Genomic DNA, 15,007 nt, shown 5'->3' with positions numbered 1-15,007 from the left:
CCTGATGTGTTCCTCAACTAAATCCTTAACAAAAACACATACTGTACTACTATAGCTTCTTTATTTATTCTGTTATGTGTTCTCTTATAGACACTTGGGAATGTATCACTCAGGGAGAACTCTGAGGTAAGACTGTTGTGTGTGCTATTCTCATCTTGAGTCTCAAAAGAAGCCACTTAACTTTAGATTAACCTCAACACTCAGGTTGTTGCCCTTTTGGCCCTACTGGTTCTTGCACCCTTGTGATGTCAGGTGACAAGGAAAGTTGTTGATGAGATCTGTAACCTGCAGTCACCCTGAAAGATAGTTTATCGCCACAACCCTAACATGGTTATTCAAGTAATAGCCTTGTGTGAAGAGATTTATATAGGCCTGTAAAGGGCTCTTATGTATTTTTTACCTCTAGGGGGCAACATTACCTTTCACTAGAATCTAGAGTAAATAAGTGGGGCTGTTGTCAGCTATAGTGTCGGTTTGCACATGGTTTCAATCTGCTGACCAACTGAAACCACATTAGATTCAACAGTAAACATCACACAGACGGACAACTGAACTTTCCACCGTCATATCTGTTGGCAGGTGGTCCTCATTCACTTACAAAATGGCTCCTCTTGCAGTAGTGTGAGCAACAACATCAAAATAATGCGTACATCACCGTTAACAAATAGCACACTGTAAAGTGATACATCAGACAGTTTCAGTTTTGATTATCTGATGGTGTTCTATGTCAATGCCCAGGCTGCCTCACCTGTTGGGCATTGAGGAAGAAGACCTCATCCTTGTCTGATTAGAGAGAACATGGGCCTACTGGTCCATTTTATATCTTCAGAACACACCCAGAGAGAGGGAGTCGCATGACTCCCAAAAACACTTCTAGCATTTTGAGGACTTAGTGACAGATTGAAATTTACTGGGGGGGTGTCATTAAAAAAGAAATGCACTCCCCTCCCCAACTAAATTTGTTTTTCACATGACCCTCCCCTTGTACTGTAAAATAAATTCAACACCCTCCCCCCTCATAGAGTTAACAAAAAAATGTTTATGACCACAAATAACTGTAGCGCCCCTGTGTTTATAAAGGGATATCTAATTCGCTACTGTAGCACAGTCGATGCACAGCCGACACTGATCAGCAAGGGGGAAATCAGATTTTCAACATTTTGATGGCATATTTATAATTATATAACAGATAGATCATTTACGGAACTGTTGTCTGTAAGCCTCTGGGACCAATTCGTAAGCCCGAAGGATAGCAGTTTTAACAGTGTCCTAATTTGAACTCTGGTCGAAAGAGAAAGCGGCGTACACTTTCTGAGCTTTTCCCACAAAAACACTTTGGAGGAGCAGTGACCAAATATACTACATGGCCTTAAGTTTAAGCCTGGCTCACAGTCGGTGTTCCAATTAATCCCAAAGGTGTTCGATGGGGTTGAGCTCAGGGCTCTGTGCAGGCCAAGTTGTTCCACACTGATCTCGACAAACCATTTCTGTATGGACCTCGCTTTGTGCACGGTGGGATTGTCATGCTGAAACAGGAAAGGGCCTTCCCAAAACTGTTGCCACAGAAGTTGGAGGCACAGCATTTTCTAGAATGTAATTGTATGCTGTAGCGTTAAGATTTCCCTTCACTGGAACTAAGTGGCCTAGCCTGAACCATGAAAAACAGCCCCAGACCATTATTCCTCCTCCACCAAACTTTACAGCTGGCGCTATGCATTCGGGCAGGTAGCGTTCTCCTGGCATCCGCCAAACTCAGATTCGTCTGTCGAATTGCCAGATGGTGAAGTGTAATTTATCACTCCAGAGAACACGTTTTCACTGCTCCAGAGTCCAATGGCGGCGAGCTTTACACCAGCCGACACTTGGCATTGAGCATGGTGATCTTAGGCTTGTGTGCAGCTGCTCGGCCATGGAAACCCATTTCATGAAGCTCCCGACGAACAGTTATTGTGCTAACCTTGCTTCCAGAGGCAATTTGGAGCTCTGTAGTGAGTGTTGCAAGCGAGGACAGATGATTTTTACTCGCTACTCGCTTCAGCACTCGGGGGTCCCGTTCTGTGAGCTTGTGTAGCCTACTACTTCACGGCTGAGTCGTTGTTGCTCCTAGATGTTTCCACTTCACAATAACAGCACTTACAGTTGACTAGGGCAGAAATTTGACGAACTGACTTGTTGGAAAGGTGTTATTGCATGGCTGTGTGCTCGATTTTTATATACCTGTCAGCAACGGGTGTGGCTGAAATAGCCGATCCATTAATTTGAAGGGGAGTCCACATACTTTTGACCATGTAGTGTCTCGCAGCCATGTTTTGGGATTTAGCAAGTCACTCAGAGTAAAATATATATCTACCTCCTTTTTGTTGAAAGGCGGTACAAGCAGGCTGTTCTTACCATGATCAAACTCTGTTGAGGGTGCAGGATGGCCTGACTTTATTCGGAGTACTTCCAGCTCCATCTCTCTTTCAATGGAATGGAATGGCATGCGCACATTCTTCTTGTTCTAGTCTGGCTGCATGTTCTCATTCCCTTTCCTTGTGCTCAAGCTCTAATTTCTGTTGTTCCCATTTTGCCTTTAGTACTACCTCTCCCAGTTGCATGTCTATGGGATGCACTCTACCACCCGTAGAACCCTTATCATCATCCTCCCTCTCCGCAAGGATTTCCCCCTCCACCAAAGCAGTATAGACTCTTTTGACTACTGCTTTCGATTCAGCATGTGCAACTTTGATATCATAATGCTTTGCGATGAGGAGCAGAAACTTTTTTACATTTATCTAGCGTCTCCCATGAAAAGTAAGTAAATGTTTTTTATTTTATAAGCCTATGTGTTTATACAACTTTCAAAATGTGGAATGGTGCTGCTTGATCTTCAGAAGGCTTTTGATGCAGTTAATCATAGCATCCTACTTGCCAAGCTAGAGGCTCTGGGGTTGGGCAGTACTACTCTTGAATGGGGTAAGTCCTACTTGTCGGGGAGGGAACAAGTGGTTGAGGTAAATGGTTTTCCCCCGAGGCTAAAACCATAAGCTGTAGCATGCCACAGGGGAGTGTGCTAGGGCCTCTGCTATTCCTGCTGTACATACATGATTTAAAGGATGCTTGCTCATGTCATGTCACCTGTTTCTTTATGCAGATGACCAAACCACACTGGAAAGTATACTGAGTGCAGAGCTCACTAACAACAAAGACAACAAGCTATCTCTGCACCTCTGCAAAACAGAAGCAATTCTGTTCGGGTCCAAAATGAAACTAAGCAAGTCCTCATACATCAGGGTACAGCTAGCAGGAGAGGTACTCACAGCCAAAACAGCAGTTAATTCATTAGGATGTACACTAGATGACAACCTGGGAGGGGGGAGTATGTATGGCTATTAAGTTACTAGGTAAGGGCTCTGCCACAAACACGTAGGAAGGCTAGGAAGTCTAAGCTGTTGAAAAAAATATTCAAAGAAAGTGCTAGCAAATGTTCTCATCTAATTGCATTTTGACAATGCTAGCACCTCCTGGTTCGAATGCTCAACTAATCTACTAAAAAGCAAGCTTCAGGTAGCCCAGAACAAGTTGATTGAGCTCACATACTCATATTGGTAGTAGCCAATTTCAGGAGCTCAACTGGCTGCCCGTTGAGTCAAGAATCACACAGACCAAGCTTAGTCTGGTACATAGGATCAAGCTCCTAGGTATTTGTCTGTCCTACTTTCCCCATGTTAGAGATTCACACAACAGTAGAGCTAGGATATCTAACATGTGTGTGTGGTTTCAGAAGCCTGACAGGGAAAGGTACCTTTTTATATTCAGGAGCCTCTGAGTGGAATAGTCTGCCTCTGTCTGTTAAAACTATTCCCACTCTGAGTAGCTTTTAAAGGAAGGTGAAATCCTGGTTAATGGATAGTGTGCTTCTGTGAGCAATCCCTCCTAGCCCATGGATGATGACCAAATATAATTCCTTTGTGTATAGCATGTATACACTACCGGTCCAACGTTTTAGAACACTTACTCATTCAAGGGTTTTTCTTTATTTTGACTATTTTCTACATTGTAGAATAATAGTGAAGACATCAAAACTATGAAATAACACATATGGAATCATGTAGCAACCAAAAAAGTGTTAAACAAATCAAAATCTATAGCCACCCTTTGCCTCTGACAACTTTGCACACTCTTGGCATTCTCTAAACCAGCTTCACGAATGCATTTCAATTAACAGGTGTTCCTTGTTCATTTGTTGTTTTTTATATGACTAAATAACCGAATTGACTTCCATTTTAGCTTCAGTTTTTTTTAATCCTTCCACATATTCCAAACTTGCTAAAGGCTATCATGAAAGTAGACTACAATGGAAATAACCCTTTTTTTGGTTTATCCCCAATGATTCGTAATCAAGTCCATAACTTTGTATGTGTACCTTGTTTTAAATGATCAAATAAACCAAGCTTATGATGACCGTGTCACATTCTTTTCAGGTCACCCCTATTCCTCAGTGACACACTACACTCGGCATTGTCCCCCACTCACCCACCTACACCTGATGAGAAAATTTTCCTGGTATATTAAAAATGTTCCATCCCGAGAATCAATCACTTTTTCCCCAGGTAACCTGTTATTTCCCACCAAAACAGGAAGTGTCATTCAAAAGCATTATAAAGCATATAAATATGTCTGGATTTGATTAGAGCTTTGATCAGAATGAACATTCAAACCTGATCCTCCCTGAACCTGATGAACCATATAATAAATACATTTAATGAGCACTACATTAACAACATTTTAATGAGCCCAAGCTCAAAAAAGCCCAAATGACTGTACTGTTATATATATATACACTGCTCAAAAAAATAAAGGGAACACTTAAACAACACAATGTAACTCCAAGTCAATCACACTTCTGTGAAATCAAACTGTCCACTTAGGAAGCAACACTGATTGACAATAAATTTCACATGCTGTTGTGCAAATGGAATAGACAACAGGTGGAAATTAGGCCGTAGGAGGGCAACAACCCAGCAGCAGGACCGCTACCTCCGCCTTTGTGCAAGGAGGAGCAGGAGGAGCACTGCCAGAGCCCTGCAAAATGACCTCCAGCAGGCCACAAATGTGCATGTGTCTGCTCAAACGGTCAGAAACAGACTCCATGAGGGTGGTATGAGGGCCCGACGTCCACAGGTGGGGGTTGTGCTTACAGCCCAACACCGTGCAGGACGTTTGGCATTTGCCAGAGAACACCAAGATTGGCAAATTACTGGCGCCCTATGCTCTTCACAGATGAGAGCAAGTTCACACTGAGCACATGTGACAGACGTGACAGAGTCTGGAGACGCCGTGGAGAACGTTCTGCTGTCTGCAACATCCTCCAGCATGACCGGTTTGGCGGTGGGACAGTCATGGTGTGGGGTGGCATTTCTTAGGGGGGCCGCACAGCCATGCCGCACCTCCATGTGCTCGCCAGAGGTAGCCTGACTGCCATTAGGTACCGAGATGAGATCCTCAGACCCCTTGTGAGACCATATGCTGGTGCGGTTGGCCCTGGGTTCCTCCTAATGCAAGACAATGCTAGACCTCATGTGGCTGGAGTGTGTCAGCAGTTCCTGCAAGAGGAAGGCATTGATGCTATGGACCGCCCGTTCCCCAGACCTGAATCCAATTGAGCACATCTGGGACATCATGTCTCGCTCCATCCACCAACGCCACGTTGCACCACAGACTGTCCAGGAGTTGGCGGATGCTTTAGTCCAGGTCTGGGAGGAGATCCCTCAGGAGACCATCCGCCACCTCATCAGGAGCATGCCCAGGCGTTGTAGGGAGGTCATACAGGCACGTGGAGGCCACACGCACTACTGAGCCTCATTTTGACTTGTTTTAAGGACATTACATCAAAGTTGGATCAGCCTGTAGTGTGGTTTTCCACTTTAATTTTGAGTGTGACTCCAAATCCAGACCTCCATGGGTTGATAAATTTGATTTCCATTGATCATTTTTGTGTGATTTTGTTGTCAGCACATTCAACTATGTAAAGAAAAAAGTATTTAATAAGAATATTTCATTCATTCAGATCTAGGATGTGTTATTTTAGTGTTCCCTTTATTTTTTTGAGCAGTGTGTATTTATATATTTTCATTTAGGGGTGTACTCACTTTTGTTGCCAGCGGTTTAGACATGAATGGCTGTGTGTTATTTTGAGGGGACAGCAAATGTACACTGTTATACAAGCTGTACTCTCACTACTTTACATTGTAGCAAAGTGTCATTTCTTCAGTGTTGTCACATGAAAAGATATACTCAAATATTTGTAAAAAATGTGAGGGGTGTACTCACTTTTGTGATATACTATATACAGTGGGGCAAAAACAGCTCTTTGGTCTTGACCATAGTGGAGTTTGGAGTGTGACTGAGGTTGTGGACAGGTGTCTTTTATACTGATAACAAGTTCAAACAGGTGCCATTAATACAGGTAACGAGTGGAGGACAGAGGAGCCTCTTAAAGAAGAAGTTACAGGTCTGTGAGAGCCAGAAATCTTGCTTGTTTGTAGGTGACCAAATACTTATTTTCCACCATAATTTGCAAATAAATTCATTAAAAATCCTACAATGTGATTTTCTGGATTTTTTTCCCTCATTTTGTCTGTCATAGTTGAAGTGTACCTATGATGAAAATTACAGGCCTCTCTCATCTTTTTAAGTGGGAGAACCTGCACAATTGGTGGCTGACTAAATACTTTTTTGCCCCACAATAGAACAGGATTATCTATTTTGGATGCAATTTGAATGGAGTTGGAGAGAGTGTGTTTTGGTGCACTGATTTAAAGCAACAGTATTCGAGTGATAGGCTGCAATAATAATAAATAAATCAAGGTGACCCCGGAAAGCCAGATGGAGATAGATAAATTAGACACGAATTTGGTCTTTATGTTACTGTAGCATAGGATATGCTGCACAAATGTAGGTGTACCTGTCAATTATATTAAGTCTATGGTGTGCCTGTGTATTGTGGGGGGGAAACTTATTGCCTTACTGTATGTGAGGATTGGTCTCCAAGGCAACTAAGGAGAATTGGGGGAAGATAAACCGATGGTAACAACAATGGATAATTTTTTTGTTTGTGCTGTGGACGTGTAATGCCTCTGACTCACCAGCCGTCGTGTCCGTCTGTGAGGGTGAATGGAGCCGTCCGCCATGCAACACACAAACTGCTGGAACAACAAATGCTGTGCTGCGGCCTCCTGGCATGTTAGCTCTCCCACTGAGCTTTGGGTCAGAGGGTTTTTATCTGTTATTTCTACTCTCCACCGCTCTGCTCCCGTCTCACTTCCTGTTCTTCCAGGGGTCCAACAGAGTTATTTGTGGCTGAGGCACAGAGAATTAAAGGAGTGGGTCTCAGGACACAGTCATGGTTATGACTCCCTATGGTCTATCAAGGATAATTGGACACTTTCCTGTGCTCTGATTTTCATGTCCTCCTTGGGAAGAACAAGTAAGGTGTACCATTAAATCATTTGTGTGATTCACAGGTATGACCGAGGGCAAGAGCTTGTTTCCTCTCGTTTAATTGGAAGACTTCAGTGTTCTTTAAATTCTCAAACGGATAGAGAGATGCTGGCTGTGGCCATTAATGTGCACAGAACAGCCACATTAACCTTTCCCCTCTGTATCTGTCTCTAGGTCCCTGTCTCAGCCTACAAGGGTTCTTTGGATATAGGCTATCTATGGCCTTAATTTGGTATTGACTTGGCTTACCTAATAATATAAAGAATATGGTGTGTGTGTGTACACCACTGTACTAAATAGACTCAGGGAGTGTAGCTAATATTACAGCCCTGCTCTGGTGGAGCTACACTGCTGTCTCAGACTGCTGTAGACAACTGTAACCCTCTCAATTACCTTAATCAGGGGGTTTTACCAACAGTGACTGGGTAAGAGGTCAAACAGTCATCTGCAATCTATAATAAAGGGTATTGGTTATGTCTTGAGAAAATGACACTGGCAGTGGACTGTAACGGGTTGACCTGGTTGCAGCAAAGTGTACAATTGAATAATTATTAGGATCCTCATTTAGCTCTTCCTGGGGTCTAAACAGGGTTAAAACAGTTACATCAAAACACAACAATGGTCTACATCATAAATAAAACGAAACATGTCGTGGAAAATCATTTCAAATACAACGCTTACCAGAACTTGTAAAATCAAACATGCTTTTTATTACAATTGTATAGCCAACTGGCATGTCCCCGCGGAACACACCCCGCGGAACACACACCGCTTCCCAACCCCGGTTCCAACATTTATACATAAATAGCATATGGGTCCACCCCATATGCAAATAAGCATACTTCCCCTAATTCTTCCTGCCATCATTATCTTTTTAGTTCAGGCTTCCTGCTTGTTCACGCCTACTAACGCCCATTATCTGCTTTCAGTTAAATTATAATAGTGGCCAGACCCGTGCTTGTCTTAAAAATAATATATGTCCATCTATCCTATAGGCCTATAACTCAACCCTGTATTTAACTCAATGCCCCAGCATGTTCTCTGGTATGTCCTTATTGGAATTGGCAGACTCTATGTCTCTTCTTATCATTAGTGTCCAGTTGCCTTAGGCATATTTCTCTGGTATGTGTCTTATTGGAATTGTCAGACTATATGTCTCTTCTACCATTAGCATCCAGTTGCCTTAGGCATATTTCTCTGGTATGTGTCTGGTCAGTCTGTCAGCACAATGGAGAAAATAAGAGGGCCAGAACGTCCCTTAGTATATCTCCATTACCACAGTCTCATGATCAACGTGAATATGTGGTTCGTTACTTTAATGTTCAGCTGTCTTATGTTACTACTACAAACATCGTACAAGATATTATTACACTTATAAAATATAAATTCCACAATGCCAAAACATTACAATGTGTGTGTGCATATGCGCATGTCATGTCTGCGTTGTGTCAGGAGGTGTTGTTTTTTCAGATTTTACTGCTCGCTTGAGTTACTTGATGCGGAAGAGTTCCATGTAGTACTGTGCATTTCCCAGAGTGTGTCCTGAAATTGATGACTGTGAAGAGACCCCTTGTGTTCTTCATACTATAAAACAATGCTATGGAATTCTAAGCAAATCTTGTTTGCTAAATGGACTAGTGTAGCCCATAACCATTTGGCATAGTCAGATCAGGACCTAACATACGAACAACTCAGAGTATGCTATTCTGTTCTAATGAAATAGACTACATTTTCTTCATATCATGCTTCTTTAGACCTGTCTAAAATAAATATTGGATTTATTGTGAAGGTTAAGACTATATTACATGGATTTGACTTTTTTAAATGTAGATGTTCCAAAGGTCTGTATCAATGGCTTGTAGGAAGCCAAGAGATGTTAAATGTGTTTGTTAATTGACAGTCAATTACCGTGAGATCGACAGTTATTTGCTTGACAATCACTGGCTGGCAATTTCATGACCACCACAGCCCTACATGTGACCAACCAATACTTCAAGAGGCATCTTCTCCAAGCTGAGACCTTGAAATTGAGATATCCCTTTCGTTCTTAAAACAAGGGTCTGGGCGTACTGCCAAATTGCAGATGCTGATAGTGAGGATTCCTCCCAGGCACGTTCAATCAGTCACTTGCATATACACTGAAATTGGTTATTAGAGAAGCACAAACGTTACATTTTCCATCACACACCTTATTTACATAAGTATTCAGACCCTGTGCTATGAAACTCAATTGAGATCAGGTGCATCCTGTTTCCATTGATCATCCTTGAGATGTTTCTACAACTTGGAGTCCACCTGTGGTAAATTCAATTGATTGTACATGATTTGGAAAGGCACACACCTGTCTATAAAAGGTCCCATAGTTGACTGCATGTCAGAGCAAAAACCAAGCCATGAGGTCAAAGGAATTGTCCGTAGAGCCCCGATACAGAGTTGTGTCGAGGCACAGCTCTGGGGAAGGGTACCAACACATTTCTGCAGCATTGAAGGTCCCCAAGAACACAGTGGCCTCCATCATCATTCTTAAATGGAAGAAGTTTGGAAGAACCAAGACTCTTCCTAGAGCTGGCCACCCGGCCATACTGCGCAATCGGGGGAGAAGGGCTTTGTTCAGGGAGGTGACCAAGAACCCGATGGTCACTCTGTCACTCGGCATGGTGGCAGCATCCTGCTGTGGGGATGTTTTTCAGGGGAGTCAGGATTGAGGGAAAGATGAACGGAATAAAGTACAGAGCGATCATTGATGAAAACCTGCTCCAGAGCGCTCAGGACCTCAGACTGGGGTGAAGATTCACCTTCCAACAGGACAATGACCTAATCACACAGCCAAGACAACGCAGGAGTGGCTTCTCTGAATGTCCTTGAGTGGCCCAGCCAGAGCCTGGACTTGAACCCGATCGAACATCTCTGGAGAGACCTGAACATAGCTGTGCAGCGACACTCCCCATACAACTTGACAGCTTGAGAGGATCTGCAGAGAACAATGGGAGAAACTCCCCAAATACAGGTTTGTCACACTTGTAGCGTCTACCCAAAAAGACTCCAGGCTGTAATCACTGCCAAAGGTGCTTCAACAAAGTACTGAGTAACGGGTCTGAATTCTAATGTAAATGTTATATTTCAGTTTTTTATTATGGGGTATTGTGTGTTGATTGATGGGGGGGGGGGGGGGACTATTTAATAAATTTTAGAATAAGGCTGTAACAAAATGTGGAAAAAGTCAAGGGGGTCTGAATTCTTTCCGAATGCACTGTGTATCTTAGGAGGGTATAGAACAATTTTGAGAGTGTTGAAATTTCCAAGAGCACAGAAGTCTCCATCATTGGGAAGTCTCAAAAATACCCAGACTCTGCCTAGAGCTGGCCTTCCGACCAGTCTGGTCAAGAAGGACCTTGGTCAGGGAGGTGACCAAATACCCAATGAACACTTTGACAGAACTACAGAGTACCTTGGCTGAGATGGGAGAACCTGCTAGAAAGACAACAGTCTCTACAGCACTTCACCAATCTGGGCTTTGACAGCACGCCTGGAGTTTACCAAAAGGCACGTGAAACTCTGAGAGCATAAGGAAAAATATTTTGTGGTCTGATGAGACAGAAATTAAACTTTTGGCCTGAATGCAAAGCGCAATGTCTGGAGAAAACCAGGCACAGTTCATCGCCCTTCTAACAGCATCCCTACTGTGAAGCATGGTGGTGCCAGTGGCAGGTATTGGGATACTGGTAAGGATAGAGGGAACAATGAATGGAGCCGACTAGAGGAAAATACTTGATGAAAAACTGCAAATGACCTTAGACTGGGGGTGAAGATTTACGTTCCAACAGGACAATGAACCCAAGCATACAGCCAAAGCAACGCTGGAAAGGCTTTAGAACAAGAATGTGAAAGTCCTTTAGTGGCCCAGCTCAGACTTGAATCCTATTGAAAAACTTTGCTGTTCACCGCCGCTACCAATCTAATTGAACAGAGCTTGAGAAAATCTCCCATGAAGAATCAAAACTGTAATCACTGCCAAAGGTTATTCTACAAAGTATTGTCTCGGGTGTGAATGCTTATGTAAATGAGATATTTCTGTATTTCTTCAAGAAATGTTCAAACATTTCTAAAAACATGTTTTCACTTTGTCATTATGGGGCATTGTGTGTACATGAGTGAGAATTAAGTATTTAATCCATTTTGAATTCAGGATGTAACAAAACAAAATGTGGAATAAGTCAAGGGGAATTAATACTTTTTGAAGGTATTTAACTCTCGGTCCACAGTCTGGCAGAGGATATAAAGCCATAACACACATGTGTTTTCAGCAGCAGACTATGATCGATGATGTCAGAAGATGCACTGAAGTCTAACAACAGCTCCCGCAATCTTCTTATCAATTTCTTTCAGACAATCATCAGTAAGTTGTCTTAGTGCTGTCCAAGTTAAGTGCCCTTCCATATTAGCGTGCTGAAAGTCTGTTGTCAATTTGTTTACTGTAAAAAAAAGCATTGTATTTGGTCCAAAAGTTTACAAAGGGTTGGAAATAGGCTGATTGGTCGGCTATTTGAGCCAGTAAAGGGGACTTTACTATCCTTAGGTAGGGGAATAACTTTTGCTTCCCTACAAGTTGTCAGACCCCGGTGGCTTGTCATTGTTGATAGACAACAATCATTTTTTCACCTCTTCCACACTTACTTTACGGAATTCAAAATTACAATGCTTGTTGTTCATAATTTGGTCAGATATACTTGGATGTGTAGTGTCAACGTTTGTTGCTGGCATGTCATGCTAAAGTTTGCTAATCTTGCCAATGAAAAAAATCATTAAAGTAGTTGGCAATATCAGTGGGTTTTGTGATGGATGAGCCGTCTGATTCACTGAATGATGTAGCAGAGTTTGCCTTTTTGCCCAAAATTTCATTTAAGGTGCTCCAAAGCATTTTACTATAATTATTTGTAATTTATCTTTATTTAATAGTGTAGTTTATTTTATTCAGTTTAGCCACATGATTTCTCAATTTGCAGTACGTTTGCCAATCAGTTGTAAAGCCAGACCTATTTGCCATTTATTTTGCATCCTCCCTCTCCACTATACCATTTTTCAATTCCTCATCAATCCACAGGGATTTAACCGTTTTTACAGTCATTTTCTTAATGGGTGCATACTTGTTAATAACTAGGATAAGCAATTTCATAAATGTGTCAAGTGCAGCATCTGGTTGCTCCTCATTACACACCACGGACCAAGAAATATTATTTACAACATAGGAATCGCTACAAAACGTATTGTATGAGCTGTTATACAGTATATTAGGCCCAGCCTTTGGACCTTTGGTTTTCCTAGATATAGCTACTATATTGTGATCACTACATCCGATGGATTTGGATGCTGCTTTCTAACAAATTTCTGCACCGTTAGTAAATACGTGATCAAGACATGTTGATGATTTCATTCCTGTGCTGTTTGTAACTACCCTGGTAGGTTGATTGATAACCTGAAGCAGGTTGCAGGCACTAGTTACAGTTTGAAGCTTTCTCTTGAGTGGGCGGCCTGACGAAAGGCAGTCAATATTTAAATCGCCCAGAAAATATACCTCTTGATATAACATACACTACCGGTCAAAAGTTTTAGAACACCTACTCATTCAAGGGTTTTTCTTTATTTGTACTATTTTCTACATTGTATAATAATTGTGACGACATCTAAACTCTGAAATAACACACATGGAATCATGTAGTAACCAAAAAAGTGTTAAACAAATCAAAATATATTTTAGATTTTAGATTCTTCAAATGCCACCATTTACCTTGATGACAGCTTTGCACACTCTTGGCATTCTCTCAACCAGCTTCATGAGGTAGTCACCTGGAATGCATTTAAATTAACAGGTGTGCCTTGTTAAAAGTTAATTTTTGGAGTTTCTTTCCTTAATGCGTTTGAGCCAATCAGTTGTGTTGTGACAAGGTAGGGGTGGTATACAGAAGATTGCCCTATTTGGTAAAAGACCAAGTCCATATTATGGCAAGAACAGCTCAAATAAGCAAAGATAAATGACAGTCCATCATTACTTTAAGACATGAAGGTCAGTCAATACGGATCATTTCAAGAACTTTGAAAGTTTCTTCAGGTGCAGTTGCAAAAACCATCGAGCGCTATGATGAAACTGGCTCTCATGAGGACTGCCACAGGAATGGAAGACCCATAGTTACCTCAGCTGCAGAGGATAGTTCATTAGAGTTACCAGGCTCAGAAATTGCAGTCCAAATAAATGCTTCACAGAGTTTAAGTAACAGACACATCTCAACATCAACTGTTCAGAGGAGACTGAGACTGTGTGAATCAGGCCTCCATGGTCGAATTGATGCAAATAAACCACTACTAAAGGACACCAATGAGAAGAAGAGACTTGCTTGGGCCAAGAAACACGAGCAATGGAAATTAGACGAGTCAAAATGTGCGATTTTTGGTTCCAACCGCCTTGTCTTTGTGAGATGTGGTGTGGGTGAACGGATGATCTCCGCATGTGTTTTTCCCACCGTAAACCATGGAGGAGGAGGGAGTTATGGTGTGGGGGTGTTTTGCTGGTGACACTTAACCAGCATGGCTACCACAGTATTCTGCAGCGATATGCCATCACATCTGGTTTGGGCTTAGTCCCACTATCATTTGTTTTTCAACAGGACAATGACCCAACACACCTCCAGGCTGTAAGGGCTATTTGACCAAGAAGTAGAGTAATGGAGTGCTGCATCACATGACCTAGCCTCCAGAATCCCCCGACCTCAACCAAATTGAGATGGTTTGGGATGAGTTGGACCGCAGAGTGAAGGAAAAGCAGCCAACAAGTGCTCAGCATGTAGGAACTCCTTCAAGACTGTTGGAAAAGCATTCCAGGTGAAGCTGGTTGAGAGAATGTCAAGAGTGTGCAAATCTGTCATCAAGCCAAAGGGTGGCTATTTGAAGAATTTGGTTTGTTTAACACTTTTTTGGCTACTATATGATTCCATATGTGTTATTTCATAGTTCACTATTATTCTACAATGTGGAAAATAATAAAATAAAGAAAAACCCTTGAATGTGTAGTTGTTTTAAAACTATTGATCGGTAGTGTACATTATCAAGCATTTCACGCATGTTATCCAGATACTGACTGTTAGCACTTGGTGGTCTATAGCAGCTTCCCACCAGAATGGGCTTAGGTAGATGAACCTGTGGCAATATTACTTCAACAGTATTTAACGTGAGATCCTCTCTAGGCTTTACAGGAATGCCGTTCTGAATATTAACAGCCACACCTCCACCGTTGGCATTTCTGTATTTTCTGTAGATCGTATAACCATGTGTTGCTACCACTGTATCATCAAAGGTATAATCTAAGTGAGTTTCAGAGATTGTCAGAATATGAATGTCATCTGTTTCTAGCAAATTGTTGAAGAGATGGAAAATAGGAGTGGCAATATGGTCCACTACCATCCTCAGTAATTTTCCATCCAAATTGTCAGTACGAGGTGGTTTGTCATTATTGATAGACAATTTTTTAACCTCT

Source organism: Salvelinus alpinus, chromosome 16, assembly GCF_045679555.1.
Source record: "Salvelinus alpinus chromosome 16, SLU_Salpinus.1, whole genome shotgun sequence".
Lineage (NCBI taxonomy): Eukaryota > Metazoa > Chordata > Actinopteri > Salmoniformes > Salmonidae > Salvelinus > Salvelinus alpinus.
The sequence above is the reverse complement of the archived record's forward strand: the minus strand, read 5'-3'. Positions refer to the sequence as shown.